Source organism: Anthonomus grandis, chromosome 8 (assembly GCF_022605725.1).
Source record: "Anthonomus grandis grandis chromosome 8, icAntGran1.3, whole genome shotgun sequence".
NCBI classification, from domain to species: Eukaryota; Metazoa; Arthropoda; class Insecta; order Coleoptera; family Curculionidae; genus Anthonomus; species Anthonomus grandis.
In genome coordinates, this window is record NC_065553.1 from 1 (window position 1) to 24,305 (window position 24,305).

A 24,305-nucleotide genomic window follows, 5' to 3' on the forward strand; every position below is an offset into this window, starting at 1 on the left:
ACATGGATCTTTCTAGGCACATAAACTCTTTATTTTATATTAAGAGATTTACTTTAACTTTCTGGACATTTTATGAAAACCCCTTTCTCCGTTCCTCCAAGGTGACATATTATGATGACGCTAAATAGAACATTTTTCAGAAGAAATTATACTATAATTCTGTAATAAACTAATAGTCCCGAATCAGTTAATGACAAACAATTTAAAATTCCGAAATTGAAACAAAACACACACTCGCGGGGTCCGATACGAGCGTCGCGACGCCGTTTTAACAGACGTTTCGCGTCGTCAGTGCGCGTCTAACTCCCGATGAACACGAAACCGGTGGTCGTAGGGGCAGAGAACGAACTAAAAAGACACGAACGAACTTTCGAAATTGTTTAAAGGAAATGCGTAAAAGTGTTTACCGATTGCGAAACTGTTTGATACTACCGTAGATCTTCAAGAGATCACAAACGAGTTTTGGGTAAGTTTATCATTTATGGCCGTTTTTTTTTTTTAATTTGTATGTTACCAGACCCGCATTATTTATACAGTGAAGTATTTTTAGCACAATAAAATGTTCATTTTATTATATTATGCGGTTTTAATTAGGCTGAAAAGTTCAGACCACGTTCCCATCTTGCTTGACATTAAACTTCAAAAAATATTAAATATATCACAAAACAGTATTACTACTAATCAAAATTCTATATCTCATTCTAGACACTTTTTCAAAGTAAATCTTCAAAGTAAGTTTCATTCCCTTAGATCTGTTCATATCCTCTTATAACTCGGTATTTTCGTGATGTATGGGATGAGAACATAACGCTAGTATAGTAAATTCGATATTAAAAAACAAAACATTTTTGAAGAAGAAAATCCATGTCCGGAGATACCCAAAAAATGTCTGTAAGTCTGTCTTAGTTCGTTTTTTTAAAGCAATACGATGTTTTAAAAATCATGAAATTTAGATTTTTCAATTAATTATTTAATAACTACTTGTTTACTTTTGAAACCCCATAACTTTCATAAGTTTATGTTGTTTAACCAGTTAGCAGCCCATCAGAGCAAACTTTTTGCCTTCAATTTTCTCGAAAACCATCGTTCTGGGCGATGTGCAACAAGAGTACCTTTTTTGTAGGAAAAAGTATGTAGTTTTTAAAAAATGAACCCACGTTGCGAAGAAAATAATCTAAAAAAAGTTATTCACGAATTAACCCCCTACCCTTGCAAAAACTACCCTTTCCGATTTTCCAAATTATTTTTCAGTATCACCATTTGATTTTGGGTCAAAATTTATGGCAGAGGATTTTTTTTCGAAATTTTATCTCGTTTTTTAAGCCTACAATTTCAAAAAACTGTTTTTTAAATTTACCCTTTCAGTGCCCCTAACTCCCTTAATATGCATTTTCCGTCCTATAGTTATAGGAACTTTTTTTTAAATTTTTAGGAGTACTATCACCCCCCGAATTTTTTTACACCATTTCAATGACACCCTGTATGTTATGGTCTGGCTATGGAATATTTACCTTAGATTTAGTTTCTCTGCAGTAACGTGGAGCTGTTTTGTTTGCAGATACGTCAAAATTTGAAGCAGCTGCTACAACTTTGTTGTCCTTCCGTTGAACAACTACAACATCTTGACATGCACACAGGAGCCTCTTTTTTCAGTTTTCCATTCTTGCTTTGACCTTAGTGGGCTATTTTCTACTCGATTTTCACGTAAAGTACCTGTGGCACAGTAACCATCCTGAGACAATCCACTAAGTAATTTTAATTCTTCATTTGGTGGTATTTTATAGTGGCGAAGTGTGAACTTTTTTTTCGGGTAGACAAACAATAAAAATCGATGATTAGAAAAAAAATTGTATTTAATATTATTCACTTTAAAATTAAATAGTGAATGTTAATGAACAAAATATTAACTCAGAGAGAAAAATTATGCAGTGATATAAAAAAGAAAAAAATAATAATAGATAGCATAAAAATAAATACTACTTACAAAATACACAATCAAAATACAATTGCTAACAGTCGTTCATAAATAACCACTGAAATATCCACTAACAAAACTCTTTTCTAAATTTCTTTACACCCAAAAATAAAAATACTACTTATTATTAAATTACAATAGTACGCGCCTGTATCAAATGCCAAATGCAGATTCATCAAAACAAAACTGAAGATGTATTGTAGCCGACTAGATCAAGCATGTCTGTAAACAATAACCTTCAATAGCATAATAAAATAGCTGGTCGACTTCGATAGACAAAAGCTCGAATGTCTTTCCCGCGAGTAAATTTCGCAGACGTAATAGGCTGAAATCATGTTTAGATACTATATAATAATAGTAAGGAGAGCGACTACGTCCTGTGTTAATTTTTTTTTTTAATTTTAATTCAACAATTATATGAAATAATTACGTGATAAATTAATGACAAATAACTGGATAATTTTGGGTAGACAGTGTCTACCTTGTCTACTCGTACGCTTCGCCACTCCTATTCCATATTCTTTACTCTCATAATAAGTTAAATTATTTTGTTTGCCCATATAAATATCAAAAGCTAAAAGATACCCATTCTGGTACAAAGAGCCCAGTTTTTGAACCCAAATCTTATGGGCTTCCCCCTAATAAATTGTTTCGCCTAATGTTTTCCATAATAAGGAATCATGCTCTCATCAATACTTAGTTTTTCAGCAAGACCTCCGTATTAATTTTCATTTAGCCGCCCAATAACCGGTCGAAGCTTATAAAGTCTATCATCCTTGTCTATTTTGGAATTATCGTTCATGTGCAAATTCCATAATATTATCTCAAAACGGTTCAGGCGAATACTTTCTGCTAATATTTTTGGAATATCATTATTAGCTCCCCAATACATTCGTTTGTTTGGATATTTAGCATACCCAGAAAGAGCTAAAGCACCAAATACAACATACAGTTCGTCATGTCATAAATTTAAATTTAATTTTTTTTGAGATGCATACAGATTTGTTTGGGTACCAATATGTTCACACATCGTTGCATCAAAAAAAAGTTGAAAAAAATGTTAGTGGGGAAGTAATATTCACTAAATCAGCTGATGGCTGCTCGGGGACACACCTGGAATTTATAATAAAAGACGGCTCTTCGATATTCCAATTCCGTAATGTTTGAGTTGATTTTCCAAGCTGTTTTTTCTTTGTTGAGGTTTCTGGTTGTGTTTTAGTTTTTTTTACAAAATGAAAAAGAGGAAGGTCATCTTCGGAATCATATTCTGCTGGCCTTCTGGTGTAAATAACTGCTGCGCATTCTGTTCTCAATATTGCCGCTCCCAAATGGTTTGGATTAGCCTCATATTCATCATCCGATTTATCGCTGTTTTCATCCGTTAAAGCACCGTCATCGGGAGGAATTAAGTAAATGGAGGCTCATCATCTTCTAATTCTAGCAGTAATTAATGAAGACTCAATCTGAAAACAAACCGAACTTCAGTGGCTAAAATGCATGACGTCCCTCAAAAGGGACGGAAAGAACGGAAAAATTTTAAGTCGTATTAGGCAAAAATTTGTTAAAATTTTATTATAAGATAAAGACATATACAAAATTAAATGCCTTGTTTTTGATTTTAACCAAATTTTATGGCGTTAAGTTTCAAAATATTACTTAAAAATAAAACTTACCCGCCACGTGCTGTTGTGTATAAACTAGGGTCCATGCTGTTTTCCTACTACAAATTAAAATACAATATGGCACTGGAGTACGACTAGCTCGTCCAAAGTTCGTCAACAGACTACCGAAGTAAATAAAAATAATATCTTAATGTCTATTCCTGCAAGTTGACAAGCGGTGTGGCCATATTTAAGAGAGTCCCTTATGGGGGACTATATGCACTAATGGGTTAACCTCCCGTGACCTTGACTTGTCCTTGTGCGTTTTTCAAATTCAGAAAAAATGGATTTTCGTTGAAAAAATTCAATACAGGGGGAATATACCCGATGAATGAAAAATATCAAACTGTAGAAGTCGATATCTTGGCTCTATGAACTCGTCTAGTTTCGTCCTGGTGAATCTAATGAGTTTCATTCCCTCAGATCTGCTCATATCCTCTTATATTCCGGTATTTTCGTGATGTATGGGATAAGATGATGATATCTCCCATAAACTTTTTATAAAAATCTCTTAAAACATAATAATTTTAGAGGAAAAAGTTTCTCTTCTAACCTAAACATTTTTGAGTAAAAAGTATAATTTTTTTGAGTTTTATTTTATATCGTTGGTTTCGTTTTGTCCAACGTTGTATATGCCCAATTGAAAGCGAGTATACACGCCTGGCAAACTGAAGTCTTAAGTGCAATATAGTATTTCAAAAACGCAAGATTCTAGCTCTCTTAACAGCTCAGATCTTGCATCTTTAGGGCTCTTTTTATCATTTGCAAAATTGCGATCATTATGTGAATTTTCAAAGTGCTATCTTTCTCTTATTTCTACTCGTATCTCTTTATAACCCAACTTAAAATTACTCAAACCAGTTAATAATAATAGAAAATTAGATGCATACGAAAGCTTAGCAATTTTAAAAAATCAAAATACCATTCTCAACATCGATAAAGGTCTAATCCTTTATAGTCAATTCTATAGTTTAGTTAATGCTAAAGATTTGTTCGGCCATGCTTCTTTGCACTTTTTGCTCTATTGGTTACATCCTTAGTATATAAGGCCACTTGTAGGTAGTTTTAATTTAGTTTTAATATTCTCCCAAAGATGCTAACTTCGTTAGCAAAACACGTGTCGAGAGTAAAATAAAGAGTTTTAGTTAGTGGTAAAACTGTCTCGTAATTTGAGTGCCACACCAAACTGTTATATCTACGTTTTTTCCCTGTAATATATGCTACATTTTTTAGTTAACGGGAGAGAACTACAACTTCGAGCTCTGAAGCTGGATTAACAATAATTCGAAACGTTGACTAGGAACAAATAGTGTTCTTCTTTCTAGGGTCTTTAAATCTGAATTACTTAACTGCGAAATAATTTGAGTTTGTCAATAATACTATTGTCGTTTATTGCAAATTGTGAATTGCGATTCTCACATTTTAATCATATAACGTTAATAAACGGTTGCCATTTTTTTTCAACGTAATTTATTAATATTTCCATATCCCTGCTGTCAGCCGTAACGAAATCTAATCAAGCAGGTCGTTAATTAATTATTTCCGCGGATAATTAACCAAAACGATAAGGCGGATTAGATTGTTTTTTGATGGGCGACAGAAAAACCATATTTGCGTGGGGAATAAATCTCATCGTATTTTATCTCCAGTGCGTCACCGCTGTGATTTTTTTTTATGTTTAAACAAAATCTAACAAAATAGGGGGCGTTAGTTTTGATAATTTTTTTACATTTAAGGGTTAAAGTTAATGTAAGATTTCACATATATCCCAGTCAGTGCCTTGTCTCTATTATCAAAATATGCATGTTTACATACAAGACGATTCGGAATTTGAATATGTAAATAAACACGAACTGATATTAAAATAAGTCAATAAATTACCACTATAATTAATCAGTTAATAGATAATATACGAAAATGAAAGATAAATAATTTAAGAATATTTTGTTAAAATTTAAAGTAATATATAAATTTCTTTGACTACTGTGAATCTTTTTAAAATGAATTTAGACATAACTTTTGGGATGCACTGTATACCTATATATTTTTTGATTTGACCAACTTTAAAAATTCTCAAAATTTCTACCTACTTTTGGCCAAAATCCAAAAAAAGGCCCACGACTTCTTTTTTAAAAAAAATTAAATGTACTTTTTATTTTGTATTTAAAGGAATCATCAACTGTAAAAATTAAAAAAAAATCATTTTTTTTACTGATCACAGCTCTCAATATTCCAAACAACTTTTATGTAAGCCATATTTTCCTTAAGCCAATAATTTTTTGAAAAAAATAAATAAAGTGTAAATTATTGAAAAATTTCCATAGCAGTACATTTTTACAGATTCTTCTATTTTCAGCTTGCTTCACTGTATAATTGTAATAATAAATTGACAGTATTTTTTCAAAATAAGTAATTGCGTGTCCACAATTTCTAAATATCAGCACACTTAAACAATTGCTAATGCGGATAAACCGGAAGTGAACAAAAATATTTTTATATGTAAATTAATTAAGCTTATATCCAAAAAAAAAAAGTGGTTGTTGTATCACCCGGTATAATAGCAAAAGCTTTGTAACCAATAAATTTGGAAAAAAATGGTTCATATCATGGGTATTATCATGTTTTACTAACTTTTTTTATTAATAAAATCTCCTACTCTATGAGAAATAAAATCAAATTTTGCTTTTATTGATCATACCTACTCACCACCCAATTTAACAAAATATATTGCAATATGCCTGAAATATCCCACAAATGCGCGATATATCATGCAAAAGCAATATTCCTAGCATATGTTTAACACATAATAGATTTAAATTATGAGTTTAATTTTCAAAATTTCTTTTGTGGATGGTAATATCTACATTTAATCGAATATACAGTGCGGCTCTTAATTGTCCCCCTCCTTTTATCTTTTGAATGCGTTTATATAAAAAATTGAAATTTGGTACACATTATAAGCAACATAAATGCTACTTAAGTCATTACTTCTACCCATAGCAAATTATCATCCAAAAATTATTTCAAATGCCTGGAATATATATATGCCTGGCCAAAAGTAGATAGACAAATGGTTTTTTAAAAAAATCAAAGGAACTAAAAATTTTATAATAAAAATATTTAAGTATATTATGTACAACATAAACAAGTATAAAAATAATAAAACATTGTTTAAAAACAATCACCTAATTTAAATATACGCTGGACAAAAGTAGATAGACAAATTTAAAAAATAACCAATACTCTTTTTTTTCGAAGTATTTTTTTTAATTACAAACTAAACCCTCTACAATATTAGTATTTTGTAAAATACCCATTATTGTCTATTACAGCATGACATCTACGTGGCATTGATTTAATAAGATTGTCTATGAGTTTAAAACCAATATTTTTCCATTTCTGTTGCAACCGTTCGAATAATTCATCTTTATTTGAATAGTTTGTATCCTTTAAATATGGTATTTTTTCTTCTTCGAAAAACTGCTTCATAATTTTGGAGAAATGCTTCGGGTCATTATCTTGCTGGAATTGGAATCTCAATGGTAAATTGTCTTCGACATAGGGCAAGATAACATCTCTGAGAATATCCCTGTACCTACATAAACCTGTCCATTATGCCCTCTATGCGATGTAACGAGCCCATTCCATAACCTGAGAAGCAACCCCAAACCATCACTGATCCATCTCCATGCTTAACTGTGGGTTTTGTATACTTGGGATTCAAACGCTGGCCAGAAGGACGTCTCCATCAACATATTAAATTCCATCGGAATTAAACTTCGATTCGTCGCTCCAGCAAACAGGTTTCCATTCATGCTTTGTCCAGTGTATATGCTGACGAGCAAATTCCAATCGGGCTAAGCGATTCTTTTTTGAAAGCAATGGTTTTTTTGCTGGCCTACGTGCAAATAGATTTTCTTCTACCAACCTTCGTCTTATAGTCCTTGAGGACACATTACAAATCCCTAGAGCCTGTAACTCTATCTGAATTTGACTAGAAGTCATGAAAGCGTTATTCTGTCTAATTTGTTTTAATTTGCGTACAGCTCTAATGTCCATTTTTTTTGGTCGACCAGATTTATTTTTTGGCTCTAATGATCCTGTCCTTTCATATCTTTTGATAATTGCCCAAACAGCTTTTCTTTTAACATCAAATCTACGAGCAATATCAATTTGACGATCACCCGCATGATATGCATTGATAATGCGTTGTCTTAAATCAAGAGAGAAACTATTTCCCCGTGGCATGTTGCACCTTGAGTTAAAGAGAAGCAATACTATACTAATTTTATTTTATAAATATCTAGACAAAAAAATAATTCCATAATTGTTTTTGTCTATCTACTTTTGACCACTACTGTATTTTATTTAATCAAATTTTAAAATTTCCAACCAGATATCGGAAAAATCCAATAAAAGAACATAAATTATGTTCGAACATATTTCTTGAAAGAACATATAAAATACTTTTTATTTTATATTTAAAGAAGGCATTATTTACTAACGTAAAAAAATTAAAATATCTCATCTATTTTAAGAAACTTGCCTATTTTGGATTTGACATTTTTTCCACCTTATGAAAATGAGCATTTTTTTTAACATTTTGTGTTTTTATGCATGTATATTTTTTAAAACATTTCCATTGCAGTACACCCCTATGGTTCGATTAACTACAAAAAAAATAATATTTCAGGCTTTAACTGTGATTATTTATTTTTTTTCATTCAAGAAAAATTTACGATTCCTATGAAATGATAAATTGATAATTCTGATCTATGGTTGACCCAATTACTTGGGCAAAATAACGTTTGCAGATAACTCACGACGCATATTTAACTGAATTTTTTACGTAAGCTTCGATAAAAATGATCATTCAATTTATATTTCTGGTTTACGTACGTTTATTAAACGAGTAAAAAAACGTAAATTCACAAAAACAAATTAAAATCATATACCTTTGCTCCGTTTTATTGTATTCCCAATAAAACGTCAATATGGCAGGTATGTATCTATATCAAAGCGCCCGTAGTCAGTGCATTTTATTGCAGATTTTTATCATGTTTACGCGAGGAATATTGCATTTTACTTTTCAAATTTCTCTTTATTTCCGCGACAGAAATAGTTTAGGGTCCGGTTTTAATATATTGCCTTGATGCGCGTTTTAAAAAAATTCCTTTACGGTATTTTATTATTTACTTAAAACGTTTTACGAGCGGAGGCGTTAAACATGCACTGCACAAAAAAAAGCATCAGTAATAGATATTTTCCAAATATTTGCTGCGAAGCGTTTATTTGTTTTTCCAAAATTACAGACTGTCGAAAAAAAAAAGGAATAAACGGGGCTTAAAACTCTTATGAATTACACGGGTTTTGGAAGAGTTTGGTAGCAAGAAAATCAAATATTTTCATTGAAGGCTCTCCAATCAATCAATGTGTCAAAAATTACGTACAATTTATTATCATCTTATTACAATCGTCTGGGATTCTTGAGTCTGATATCTGATGCTAAAAAATTAGTAGAATGTCCACTTTTTGAGTTTCTACCGCAACTCGTACTTCAGATATGGCATGGATCCTCTTATAAAGTTACTTGTATGACATAGTTGGAGCTACTGTAGTTCAGAAGCATAATTTTGTTACGATCGACTAGAATTCTTGAGCCTGCAATAGTGAAACATGTGAAAAGATTGATAGAAAGTCAAAATATCAATTTACTTCTTCCTGACTCTATTTTTACTCTGATCATTCTTTATATCCAATCTTATCAAGATGTGAACTGTATGGAGTTGCAGAAAAACTACAGAAGGATCACCTAAGTTCTTTTGCCAATGAAGATATTTTTCACCATTCTCAATAATTTCTTAAGCATTAAGTAATTAAAAAAAAAAAGAAAAAACTTGTCTAAATGAAACGATAAATTAATAGAGAAATTGCTTGGAATAATAAAAAACAGAAATTATTCATGATGCACTAAATAATATGTCCAAATTAACTAAATGTTGACAAGATGGTGAATGTATTCTGGCCTTAATTTATAAACATAGTTGATTGTCAATTAATCATTGTATCTATTGTATACGTTTTTTATGTTTAGTTTTGATTTTTATAACTTAGGCTTGTATTTATAATTACTACTGTTAATACTTTTAACCTTCCGGTAGTATTTTGGAAAGGACGCTCGCATGCGAACTCAGAGTCCGCAGCCTTCAAATGTGCATATTTCTAAAAATTATTGGCAATAAAAGTTAATTTTTATTTATTTTAAAATTTTATTCATCGAATACATTGATTTTGGCATTTTAACAAAACTTATTGCTACAAAAAAATTAAAAAATAAACATTTAACAACACATAAAAACTTTCTAATTTTTCTTTTCGTGCCTGTAATAAAAAAATATTATCTTTAAATTTATTCGCAATAATTGAAGAGAATTCAATCTTTACTTTTGGATTATATACCTATGGTCACAGTCAAGAGTCTGAGTAATGAACTATATGCATGAATTTCTCCTTTTCTAAATCAAACTTCTACTCTTGGACTATATATATGTATCTATAGTTCAGGTGTGCCTGTAATAAAAAAATATTATTATTTTTAAATTTCTTTGCAATAATTGAAGAAAATTCAATCTTTACTCTTGCATTATATACCTACGGTCACAGTCAAGAGTCTGAGTAATGAACTATATGCATGATTTTCTACTTTTCTTAATCAAACTTCTACTCTTGGACTATATATGTGTCTATAGTCCAGGTGTGCCTGTAATAAAAAAATAATTACTTGCATGAATTTCCTTGCAAAAATTGAAGAGAATTCAATCTTTACTCTTGGATTATATGCCTACGGTCACAGTCAAGAGTCTGAATAATTAAATACACTAATAACAAATAGTATCATTTTACACAATCGACCCCAATATTTCAGCTGAGATGGAGAATCATTTTAAAAAATTGGTTATATGTTCATATTTTGGGTTTCTGAAAAGAAAGAAATTTTTATTTGTTGTGTATTTTTTTGTCCCGTTTGGTCAGCTGTTGGTAGTTATTTTTATCTCTGTCAAGCATTAAACTCTGTGTCTAAAAACAAAAGACTATAAAGATAATTAAATAAATATATAATTTTTTTGGTGGGAATCTTGATTAATAAATAATAAAATATAAAAAATTACTTAAAGTGTTTTAAAAGAAATTAAAAAGAATTTTCAATTGCATGGAAGGAACAATAAAATAATGGAAAAAATATGTTGGCAAAATGGTAAATGTGCCGTGAGAATCTTGATTGATTGATTCACCATTAGAACAGGATTGTGGCAAACTGGTTTTTCCCATTATTCTATGATTTCTTCCTGACAGTAGAGGATATTTTTTTATTTTGTCCAAGTCATTTTTCTCAGAATGTCAATTCTGGTATCAAAATCCGCTTAATTGCCTGGAAAACATAAACATTTACTAATAGGGTATTGGAGTGAAAAAATAAAAAAATACTTTAGACGCTTAAAAAAAGAAATGAAAAATCCTGGACTGGCTGGAAGAAACAATAAATTAATCGAGAAATTATGTGTGCCACGCCCTTTTTTTTGGAACAATCCAACTGCCTGGAATAATAAAAAACACAATTAACTAAATATTGACAAAATGGTGAATGTGGCCTGGCCTTTATTTATAAACTAAGTGGATTGTCAATGAATCTTTGTATCTATGGTATAAGTTTTTTATGTTTAATTTATTGATTTTTATAACTTGAGGTTGTATGTACTTAGTTACTTACACACAATTACTACTATTAATACTAACCAATTTTGTATTGGGCTTGAACAGTTGATACATTTTTTTTAATATAACATATTTTGTAATAAAAGGAAAAAAATTAATTAAATACTTTTTTGGATATTATGGTAAATTTACAACGAATAACTGGAATTTTATTGTAGATAAATTGAGTCATAGATACACTTTGACTATTTGACAGTTAATGAACGCATATCTCGATTTTCCTAGCCGGTAGCTTAAGCATACTTTTTCTTGGACTGCCTGGAAGAAACAAAGAATTTATCATATAAGAAATAATCTTTTTATGTTTTCGCTTTATTGCCATTTATATAGCTTTATTTTTTTACCATTTCTATTGTTTCTTCCAAGCAGATGAGGGTTTTATTTTATTTCTCCCAATTAATTTTTAATTTCTCTCGGACGCTCAAGATCACCTCAATTATCTGGAAAAACATGAAAATTCACCTATATTGTATTAGAGTGCCTGGAAAAAAATAAAAAATGACTTTAAGTGCTTAATGATAGTGACAAAATGGCGAATGTGTCATGGGAATCTTTAATGATTATATGTTCATATAATCAATACCATACCAGATGGTTGATTCATACCAGAAAAGAGGTTTTGCATACTGGTTTTTTTTAATTATTCTATTTTTTCTTCCAGGCAGTTGAGGTGTTATGTCATTTCTTTGAAGTAATTATTCTTAATCAAATATGGTATTAAAATTTGCTCAATTGCCTGGTTAAACATGAAAATTCATTCATATGATATGGAAGTGCCTGGAATTTCGTCAAATGCTTTAAAGAATTAAAAAAAAAACATAAGCTGTCTGGAAGAACAAGTAAATTAAAGGGAAAAATATGCGTACCCTTTTTTTTAGATGACTCCAACTGCCTGGAATAAAAAAAACTCATTATTGAAATTGAAACATTTGAAATTGATAAAATGGTGAATGTGCCATGGCCTTCATTTATACAATAAGTTGATTGTCGATGAAGCTTTGTATGATTTAAAAAAAAAAAATTATGCTTAATTTTGTTTTACTTGAGCTTGTATTAAGTTACTTACTCAATTTTATATTGGGCTATTTTACCATAACATTTTTAACAAATTTACAAGGAACAGGTGGAAAATTGTATCATCCATTTTATTCATGTTCTTATTTATAAATTACTGTCTGAAAAATGTATTTTGCTGGCATAGTTTATCTAGTGTGAACGTAATAATATAATTTTATTATTATGCCTTATATATGATATCTCATACTTAGATGGCGATATATAAATGGGCATTGGAATTTGTTACCTTTTTTAAAAAATGTTTTACTTTATTTAAATAACTTCCATTATATAGGGGAGAGGGTTAAATTGCGTCATAGATACACACTGATTGTTTTGAAAGTTTATGACCCAAAAATCTCTATTTTCCTATACGATAGCTTAGGCGTCCGTCTTCTTGAACTGCCAAATAATTTATCATTTAAAAAAAGTTAATTTTCCTAATCGTTGAATATTTTTTATATTCTTTTTATTGTCATTTGTATTAGTTTCTTTTGCTTCTTTTATTTCTATTGTTTTTTCCAGGCAGGTGAAGGTTTTGTTTAATTTCTTCCAATTAATTTTTTTTTATTTTTCATGAGCTGGTATCAGAATTGATTGCCTGGAAAATATTAAAAATTATCTTAAGTACTTAAGAAAGATAAAGTAGACTTAACTAAATGTGGACCATATGGTGAATGTACTGCGAGAATCTTGATGAATACCAGAAAAAGGGCGTGGCATCATAAAATGCAATTGCCATTAAATCTTCTTACTTTATTCTGAATTACTGCTTAATTTCGAAAAGTTAAGAGGAATTAATAAAATGTTATCATTTGTTAGGACAGGTTACTACTTATTTTCTTTTCAACTGTTGGGACTAATTGGTCTTTATTAATTGTGAGTGAATGATAAAAGCTTTTAGAAAGGACCAGGGGGGAAGAAAATGGAGAAAATGTCCACGTAATTAAAATCTAACGCTTTTACATCTAGAATGTCAGCAGTAAACTATTAATTAGAGTCGGTTTATCAACATAATCGGGCTTCCTAAATCACCCCTTTGAACCATATACTTAACTTTATCACGGTTTGAAATTTAAGCAAGGACTGACGAGCCAACATGCGAGATCCCAAAGGCGTGATTATCCCATTACCTCGGGTTGCTTTCATCGGAATAAACTTGAATTTTTAGGGTCTTTTATGGGTTATTTTATGGCCACTGTAGATGCTTTGGGGTGACAAGAATACATTTTAAAAAAATTACATTTTTTTACACAGGCTCTTGATTTTTTAAAAGTACGTTCTCGAGAAATGCTTTTCGTATGTAGTCGAATAAATTAAGAAAACCAATAGACTATAAAAAGGGGAAAAATTCCACCTCAGGTTTAAGAATCCAGCGGTATAAAACTGTGATGTTTTTCATTTATAGCGAGCCAACCTACAAAGGAAAAATGTTAAGAAATTAAAGGAGAATAGAAATGATAAAAAATTGAAAAATTATTTTCCCATTTATTTTCTGATTCAAGTTTTCCTAATAAATAGGCTCCTTTTTCTAGCTAAAATACATCGACTCGCTATCTTACATTTTTTACAGAATATATGGTTTTTTCTTTTAAATGGAATACCCTGTGTGTATATCTACCACTAAGAAGTAAGAATATATGTATATGTTGAAATACAAATCCACACACATGTGTGATTTCGCAACAAATCAGAGTCGGCAGTTCTGGAAATTGGGGACATTAGTATTTCCACCGATTGGCAATTCGGTAGCCTGATTTCTTTACCGTGGAAACCGCTGTCCAATTTTTTATAAACTCTATTTACCAAAATGCCCCAGAATGAAACTGAAGATTTTTTCAATGATCGTTAAGTATGAAGGTGATCAAAAAAAGAATGATTGTACAAATAATATGGCTTTAAAGGATCAAAAAACTTGACTTGTACTATTTATAAATGATAAACTTAAAGACAGAGTTGCCCAACTAATTCAAATTTAATAAATCTACAATTGTATGCAGAAATAAAGCAACTTCTTAAGCTTCATTTTGGAGATCCTAGAGATTTATCGTTTCTTATTAAAGACCTACAGCAACTTTCAAATGAATCCCCTCTTACATTTTTCTATCGTTTGGAAATTCTAAATTCAAAAATGCATACATATGTACTTCTATAAAAAAAATCTTTAGCAAATGTTGATCAAAAACTTGCTCAAAGTAATCTAGTAGATACTATGACTCTAAATACCCTTCCTACTAGATTAGAACTTGATTAGGTCAAATCATTCCTGATGGAAGTCGAAGAGATCTTTTAGATATTCAATCGAGAATTCGTAGAGAACTGCAACTCTCGTATTTTAAAGCCCAGAGACCCAATTAGGACGGTCATACCTTCAAAACATTAACAACAATCTATTAGAAGACCTTTACTTCAACCGCCTAAATGTTTAAATTGAGGCCGTTTAGCCTATCATATGAATTCTAGTATCAGCCAATATGATAAAAAAGCTCTCCAATCCAGAGGTTGACAACTTACAGCGATTTAAGACGAATATATAAAATTTATATAATATATATATAATATATATAAAATTTAACACTATAAAATAACAATTCAAAAAATTTGAGTGCACAAAACGCTCCTCTAAAGGGCTTTTTGCTGTGATTTGCTGAGTCCTATTCCTTCTCAACGTTAATTTAAACTGTTAAATTTTCCCAATCGATCCACAAAAAAAAACCATTAAACTCCGAGCATAATAGTCGATTTGTCAAATTCTGAACCATCACGCACATGAGGGAGAGGAATTAATAATTGTTGCCTAATAGCGGCGAAAATGCACTCGCTCGTTCGGTAAATATTCATTCCATTTTCACAGGTATTAACAATAGATTTTAATCTGCATACTCCAATTTATTATGGGGGTTTAACATTAAGATATTATTTCTAATGGAAACTGGTGTAACCCACCGGTTCACACTTTCATGACAAGACTTATTTGATTAACTTCTGTATTGTTGTGACGAATTCATAATGAATTACTTATTTATTACAAAGGAACCAATTTCAAAATTACGTAAACTAAAGGAAAGTGCAGTTCGGTTGATTTTAATAATACATGGATTCCTTTGCGAAAAAGAGTGAAACTATTAACAAACCGTGAAATCATATAAAGAAAATATTTAAAGTATTTTCGAATTAGGAAGGAGTTTTGATGGTATTATATAGCTGAAGATTTGCAAGATAAGTATATTTTGTTTATATTTTTAATTTAATTTAACGGATTACACTAAATAAATGGTTCAGCTTTAATTAGTGCAAAAAATAGACAATATTAAATGTGGTTGATAAGGGCCACACTAGTACAAGTAAGTACAAGGCAGAAAATAGTCGCAGGGATTTAGGTCTGGTGACCTGACCGGCCACTCTATTGGTCCTCTTCGTCCTATCCATCTTCCTGGGAACACTGTATCCAAATTATCTGTCGGGACAGCAGGGTCTTGTTCGTTTGGGTATAGGGCAGCCAAAGCAGGGATAAGATCTTCTTGAAGAAAATTCAAATAGCGTTGTCCTGTTAAGTTTTCTTCGAAAAAGTATAACCCTATTACTTTATTTTCCACGATACCAGCCAAAACATTAATAGATTTACGGTACTGTGTATGAGCCTCATTGGCCCAGTATGGATTTGACACTGACCAGTATCGACAATTTTGCCGATTTACGACACTGTTTAAGCAAAAAGCTGCTTCATCCGAAAACAAAACTCGTATCACAAACTGACGGTTATTATTGCAAATGTTCATCATTTGCTCGCCAAATTTGTTTCTTCGATCAGAATCGTCCTCATTTAATTCGTGAATTAGTTTAATTTTATAAGGGTGGTATTCATTTGCTTCCAAGATGCGTCTGACGTTCCGGCTATATTATTATCATTTGAAATTTGTGAAGTTGCATTGTTTGAATTTTCTTCGAAGGAGTGCAGAACGTTTTATTTTGTTTCTTCTCTTGATCTTGGCAAATCCCTAACATGACCTGAATTTGTGCTCTATTCTACTAACTGTTGACTACCCGACCGATCCCCGTACCCTAGCATCATCAAAATTTCAATTCGTTGGGTTTCCGTTAAATTAGGCATAATTTATTCTGATAAAAACTATTAATTTTCAAACTGACAGTGGCATTCGAAAATGGAAATTCTTTACAAGTGCAACCATGGAAATAGAAATAATTGGCAGGGTTTATAACATTACTTTTATCCTCTATTTTACCTTATTTTTTAAATAGACGTACTTATTTGTTTTCTTGTTATTTAAATGTAAATATTTCGGAAACAGTTGAGTTTTGAGATAAGGTGTGTAAAAACATAGCATTCCATTTAAAAAAAATTACCGATGACGCCATATCTTTTTTTTGTTCCACCCTGTATACAAAAATTTATGTGAAATAATGCGCAACTTAAAATAAAATTCGACGGGTCCGAGCGTTTTCTCACAAAATCATGTTTCTAATTTTTATCGAATTTATGCGGAACTTTAGGCGGTCACTGTATAAGCTCTAAATTCATAACTCATGAATTTACCAGTACCAAATACAAAATAGCGAGGATGTTGTTCCTATCTACTGGCTTCTAAAGAGGTGTCAAACTGGTCCAGGCTAATGGTCTATCCAAATTTTAAACTCGTTTCCACAAGAACTTGTGTTAGTGTCTCTATTTCAAAATTAGCTCTAATAATTCTATTTTTTAATCGCACGTTCCAAAGCAAACACCTAATCAAAAAGGTTACCTTTTGATTAGGTGCAGCATCAAATATTGATCAGGATAAAATAAAAGTCTTCAGCTTTATTTTACATATCTAAATGAGTTAATCTAAATCTAAATCTAAAAGTAAAAATGTTCCACGCAAATTAGGCCGTATTTTCTCGGATAAAATTTTTTTACATTTTAGGCACCTTTGTCAATCAACTGACTGGAATATTCTCTCTGACGACGTTGATTTAGAATTCTCTAGATTTGTAAAAACGCTATCTAGTCGTTCCTACAAATCCTTTCCTTTGAGACCTCTTAAAAAGAAGCAACATAACCTTCAAAGTCCTAGACAAAACACAAATATACCTGTAAACAACGTACCGTTTGATCAAATATTCAAAACTAAATAAAAACACATGTGCGCGCCCTGGTCAGACAGAGCTGCCCGCGTGGCCGGCTTAATTCCCTTTGATATTTACCGACATTCGCCCGCTAACCCCGCTACCAAAATATTGCCGGCGGCCGACGCTAGCGGCCTCGAAAAGATGTTTATTTTTAATTTTCCTTCGGCAACGGCCTAGGCCAGCTTGGTGGATTCCCGCCTTTAGTCTCTATGCCTAAGTCTCGTCCCGGTGAACACAGGAAGTGGTATGATATGAGCATGAAATAAAATTAAAAAGTAGGAAGTGCAAACTTTATAAATAAATTCTCTGAATAATTCATATAAAAATAATGACAAAACAAATGTTTAAATAAATATGTATTGTAGTGTAAAGCCTGCAGTATTAGCGTTATTACAAATTTGTTGTAGAGAATTGATCAGAAGAAATTCTAGAGCTCATATTAAAATTTACATTGCATATCTCTCTCCATGTTTTTCTTGTTATGGAGACTAAAGGAAATTGAAAAATCTTTTATTGCTATGTTTATCAGAAAAATTTAAAATATACCTACTCTTACATGAAGGATATTTACAGGAAAATTTTAATCAATTTTCTAATTGTGGAAAAGGAAATGCGAGGCCAGACATTTTGTATTATGTATTTATAACAATAAAGTTAAAAATTTAATATATAAAAGGTGAAACATCTTGATTGAAAACAACTGAATTTGATTTTATTACAGACTAAAAATTGACAGTATAAAAGCATATCTTCCAGCATATATTAAAATGAAAAACAAACTCAAATGATATGACAAATGATGTTCAATCAATCAATGTCAACAACGTCATTTCTGTCAAATTTGACAAGCAAGATGGCCGATATACGATTCCGATTTTCCCAAACAAGCTTCATACATGTGTGTAGCTCTCACCGACGTCAGACGTAGAAAACCAGTGTACTGTTCCGGCGGTGATGTGCAGTGATCCATTCGCCAATCTGTATATTAAGATAGGCAAGCCTCCCTCAACTTCGCCGTTTGTAAAAATTTCTTATACAATACATTTATTTGTATTAATTTTTTACAATAAGGTCTTTAAAGTTTACTTTTTACAAAAAAGTGATCTGAAGTATGATGACTAGCACTGATTTTTTTGCTAATTTAAAAAAAAATATATTGCATAAAACAAATCGTTGTTGCTCAGCCAGCCTCATTTAATTAATATGAAACTAAACTCAGAAAAATCCCAATCGATCTGAAGTATGAAGATTTTTTTTAGTCACGAGCTTTCCGTCTAGAACTTAAGTCACGAAATTCGGTCGAGATGCTGAAAAGTTGAAAAACTCAATATTGAAGTGCTTTTAGATCGGATTCTTATAATAAATTTTAATTATTATACGGACGTTTCGTAATTATCATCGCATCCTGTCATACTATTTATACCCCGAGTCCCTAATACTTAATTAAGCCCCTTCCGGAAACTTTTCCAGTTAATATTTATTACTTTCTCCATATCAAACTTATAAACTTTCTAGAACTTTAGAAAATTAAATCGTTTCTGTGTTCCGTCTGTGGGCGACTACTCAAAACTAGTAAATACATTTTGCATTATTAATACGCACGGGCAAACATTTCCGGTTTAATCAATTAGTTTTGTTTCGGCGATTTAAATAAATTATTTGTGCGAGTGTATCATTTATTTACACTTTTTCGAGCCTTAATTTACAATAAGGCTCCGTTAATAAATAAATAAATAAACAAATAAAGCGAAAACGTTTGCTAAAATATTATGTTCAATTAAAAATTTTCCAGTTAGCGAGCTTGAAAATTACAGGGTTTTTTATGCATAGAGACAATAAGTCTAAGGTATCATAAAATTGTATTTTTTCATTGCAACTACATAAATTATATAAGCAAAATACAATTTTTAGACTATATTCAGTTTTTATTACCATCTACATTTCATAAGTATACAGGTTGGGGAATCTATCATAGAGAGGTGCTTAAAGATAATAGACAACGCGCATGCACGCATTTGTTATTTTTCAGTATAACGTTAGTAAGCGTTTGACTTTGATGGAGGATAACTGTATTACTTGCAATAAAATTGCACCTCAACTTCTGCTTAAAGAGTCGATGAGAAATATTTGGAATAGATCCTTCTTGGTCTTAAACATTAATGTTGACGTAGTTTTGCTTATCACGTTATCATATAAAATTAACTAAAAACTGTCCATTGTCTATACATAAAAAAAACATAAATTAATCGTTCAATGGGGTGAATTATAAAACCGGGTTATATTGACAAACCGATAATAATTAATAGTTTACTGCTGACATTTCGGATGTAAAAACGTTAAATTTCAATTAGGTAGACATTTCCTCACTTCTCTCTCTCTCCCTGGTCCTTTTTAAAAGCTTTTTTCATTCACGTCAATTAATAAACACCGATTAATCCTAACAAACAGTCGAAAGGAAAGTAAGTTGGTAAACTCCGTATGAATTAACGAACATTTCGTTCATCCCCTCAACATTAGGCAGTCAGAATAACTTAAGAAAATCGTTTGTTAATTACCTAACAGTTAATGGATTCTTAAAAGTTCTCTTTATTTTGATGTGCCCAGTATTTCTTTCATAAATTATGATCATAAAATAGCCTTTAAAAAATTCTCTTATGTGCGACGGCGCACATTAAAGAAATTAATGGTTTAATTACTATTTTCTGAAAGAAGGTTTATTGGCAATTCTATTTTATGGTTATTAAATAGAAATGGGGCAGATTTATTTAATTGCTTTTTAAATTAAAATGCCGAAGAGTCGTTAGAATTTTAATCTTCTTCTCTTGTACTACATAAAAAGTGGATTCTCTGAAGGGTAAATATGACTGAAATCTGACTTTTATGGTAAAATACCTGTTGCCATTTTTATTATCACTGGCCTGGATTTGTTGAAATTATTTTTTTTGCAGAAAAAAAATCAAAATACGATTTGTTCCAGAAGCTTTAAGCAAAAAGCTCCTATCGAGCTTCCACAAAAAGAAACAAGAAACTAATAGGAGCTTTCAGGTTATTAAAGCCCTATTTCTTAAAATTTCTTCAAGCTCTCTTATGAGTTATAAAAGCCCTCTTTTTGGTCTCTTTCGGGTGAAGTCATTTTATATGTAATTGTTATGTGATTTAAAATAAAGATTATTAATTATTATTATTATTTATTAAAACAGCCATGGAATAAAATTCCCTCTCCTCTCCTGGAATTATGACAACAAAAATATAAACGTTTATTCTCTTCCGATAAAAATATTTATTTAGGTCAAATAAACGTACCCAATAATAATAATAATAAATAATACCGTTTTAAAAGCGTTTCGTCCCTCTTAATATTTTTTTTTCGATAAAACAAGAACAAAAAATCGTGTGGCTTAAATGCCACTCAAAATATCTTCGAAAAAAAAAGTTCCATTATATTTTATCAGCGAGCCAAAGAAGCAGGGATATTTACTTCGGCCGACCGGCTTCAATATAAAAATATGAAATATTAATGGTATTTTAAAACGCACTTTCACACCAAAAAATATCGGAAATATTCAAATAAATATCGGAACAATAAACGCGCTTTTAATATATTTGCATAATTTAAGCTTTAAAAAAGCCCAAAATCTATATAAAATAAACTCGTGTGAGCTTTCGATCTTTTTATTGTCATTCTCATTTTAATGGATATTTATGATTTATTTATTCAGGGATATCTGTGAAAAGTAAAATAATGTTAATAAAATACCCTTTATAAAATATTATCTCTCAAGTTTGTCAGATTTAACTTCTCAAATCCTGTCAGTCACGTTTTTCAATTATCTCTATCAAAGATTATTTGATTGAATGGGATTTTAGATTATTTCATTAAAAAGCAGTTATTGAAAAAGTTTTTTTTTATCTGGAAAACTTGTTGGGTAAGTTTTTGGGATGAAAAGTTCGTTGATGAACGACTTACTAATGATAAAATTACACGCGTATCGTTCGTAATGAGGTGAAACAAATCATAATTTCAAGGTGATTCGGGCAGGAATGGAGAAATAAATTGATGATGAAGCAACAAAAAAAATTTTATTTTAAGAAAAAAATTATCTGGGACTCAATTTTATATTATGGATAACCGGGAACTCTACGGACAAACTTTACAGGGCCATTTTGCAACAAAAATTAAGAAAAAAAATGTATATGAAAATTAGAACTTTGAAAGGCTAGAATTAGTAAACAACAACTTTGTTTCAGTTCAACATGTGCACAGGGGTAAGGGGGTGTTTTGTTTACAAACATATTAATCGTTTCTCTGTTGTCAACTTTACGCTCATTTTCAAGAGAGGAAATTTTCAGCTATATATGAACACATATTGACAATTGATGTTAGTTTTTGAATTAAAAATATAAAGTAGAAATAGACATATGCTAAGCGCAAAAATAACATCTAGAAAGCAAAAAAAAATTGTTAACATTCTTATTCCTAAAACCGCTTTTAAAAAAATTGAAATGGCAACACCACATGACCTCAGGCAAAATCTGATGTCATCTTGCGAAATGTCATCTTGACAAACGGCTTTGTGTTCACATTCCACATTTCTGAAGTTCTGTGTTTTTTCTTTAGTTTTTTATTGAAAAAGGAAAAAGGTCTCATTTGAGTATTTTTGTGAACTGTTACGACAATAAAAACTTGTGCTTTTTTCCCCACACCATGGGGAAAAAGGCGATTTAAGGACTATTTACACACATCAGTTCCGTATCAGTGCCGTATCAGTTCAGCATAAGTGCTAACCGTGCGGCTCAGTAGTGGTAACAACTCATACACATCCGTCTGTAGTCCGTCCCGATCACGTACGTAGAAATATCAGAACTTTTTTTACTAATAAAGAATTGGCATATTATTGCCATAGAAAATCAAATAAAGAAATGAAAATGGGTACATAAAGCTTGGATGAAACGAGAAACTGAAGGAGAATTTATAACTCTATATAAGGAATTGGTGGACGATGAAACAAAATTTTTTGAATATTTCAGAATGTCTCAAAATTGTTTTAATATGTTGCTTCATAAAACAGAAAGGCATTTAATAAAACAACACACTCATTGGAGAAAAGCGATTACACCAAGGGAACGATTAGCAGTTTGTTTGAGGTAAAAAATTAGTTTCAGTTCTCAAGTTTCTATGAGAACAGCATAAACTTCCGATTTTAAATATCCCCAAATGCAGAAATCCCACGGGTTTAAAACGGGGGATCTAGGAGGCCAAGCAAATGGACGACCCTTTTCTATCCATCCATACATCTGAGTTATACTTTCGAACGTTTACACTAAAGTATAAAGAATGAATGCTTAAGGCAATGTCAATATCTGTCGATTTTCTGAACATTTCATAGTTGCTAGGTTGTAGATACACACCAACCGAAACGTGGCTAAATAGAATAGCATTCGTTTGCTAGACTTCGCCAGATTGCATATTTAGAACAAATTGATACTTTTTAATTTTCATTTCTTTTATATTTTAACTCTATGTGGTATGAATAAAGGCCTTATTTATTTATTTATTTGCATCATGAAACTGGCTAGTGGCTTATGGTTCAACATTTCAATCTCAGTGGCTATTTAACGAAAATATGTTTTTTCTATAAATGGTAATGACGTTAACTTATTATGGCCAATCTTATACCATTCGCGTCATAAAACTAAAAAAACCAAATAATCGCTAGTGGCTTTTGGGTAAGCATTTTAGTCTCAATGGCTATTTTATGGATCCTTCTATAAACCGTAATGACCCTTTCTAACTTATCTTGTTATCAAATAGGATATTTGGTCAAATACAGTTAGAGTTTCTAATTGTCTCTCTAATTGTCTCACAAATTATGTATTTTATTCTCGTCGGGGGGTTTAAATCAATTTGACAGTCACATAATTGCGTGTTGGTGGAATAGATGCCATATTATATAATAATATGAAAACTTATTGTGTGGAAAGTTTTGATTAAACTCTATCAAAGTTATCTTAAACTGTTAGTGGTAAGATATACATGGTGACTTCCCATGTTTAGGTTGTTCATGAGGATTAACATCAGCGTTTGGTACCGTTGGATTTGACATTAAAAGAGTGAACGATTTAAATTCCCATTTAATAAAAAAATTATTTGAAGTTTTAGGTCAAAACCAGTGTCACCAAAGGTATTGATTTTCTTGTAGTGTGGCGTTAACTTTACAGTGTCACTATTTTGCCAAGAGTTTGCAGACGGTAGCTCAGAATTATTGGAGGCTTGGGATTGTTCAAAGGTTCACTTATAACTGGCTATTAAAAAATCTAAACTTGATTATAACTATTAAATAAGAGGGCACCACTTTTTTCACACCGTTTTTTTTTTGTAAATGAAAAAAAAACTAAGAAAAAGACTTGGTATATAGGTTTTAATTAACAATTAAATGACCCTAGATAAAGTAGATTTAAAGAGGCAAAAAAAATCTTAACAATACAACCAAATTATATTTACATCAAAGATATGTATACACCTCATGTTCTTATCTGTTAAATGTTTATAATTTATTATGAATTAAAATATGAATAATGTTGATATGGTTAAAATAAGTTTGACAAAAGTAACATTTCAATTATGATTTCGCTACTAGGTAGATTTCAGCACTTGAAAAATAAATTGCAATTATTAAATTTTTTAGTATATATTTGTATTACGCAGGGGAAAT

The 24,305-nt window shown here is 30.9% G+C and overlaps 1 protein-coding gene across 2 annotated transcripts in view; it reads left to right on the forward strand.

Annotated features, from left to right (window-relative positions):
• The first annotated feature begins 6 nt into the window (after positions 1 to 6).
• Positions 7 to 24,305, forward strand: part of LOC126739697 (adenosine receptor A2b-like) — a 100,740-nt gene continuing 76,441 nt past the window's right edge. Inside the window, exon 1 of one of the 2 annotated variants that reach the window (XM_050445487.1) lies at positions 7 to 466. The gene's annotated coding sequence lies outside the window, so the exon portion shown is untranslated. The remainder of the gene's footprint in view (positions 467 to 24,305) is intronic. The other variant, XM_050445488.1, reaches the window with a different exon arrangement.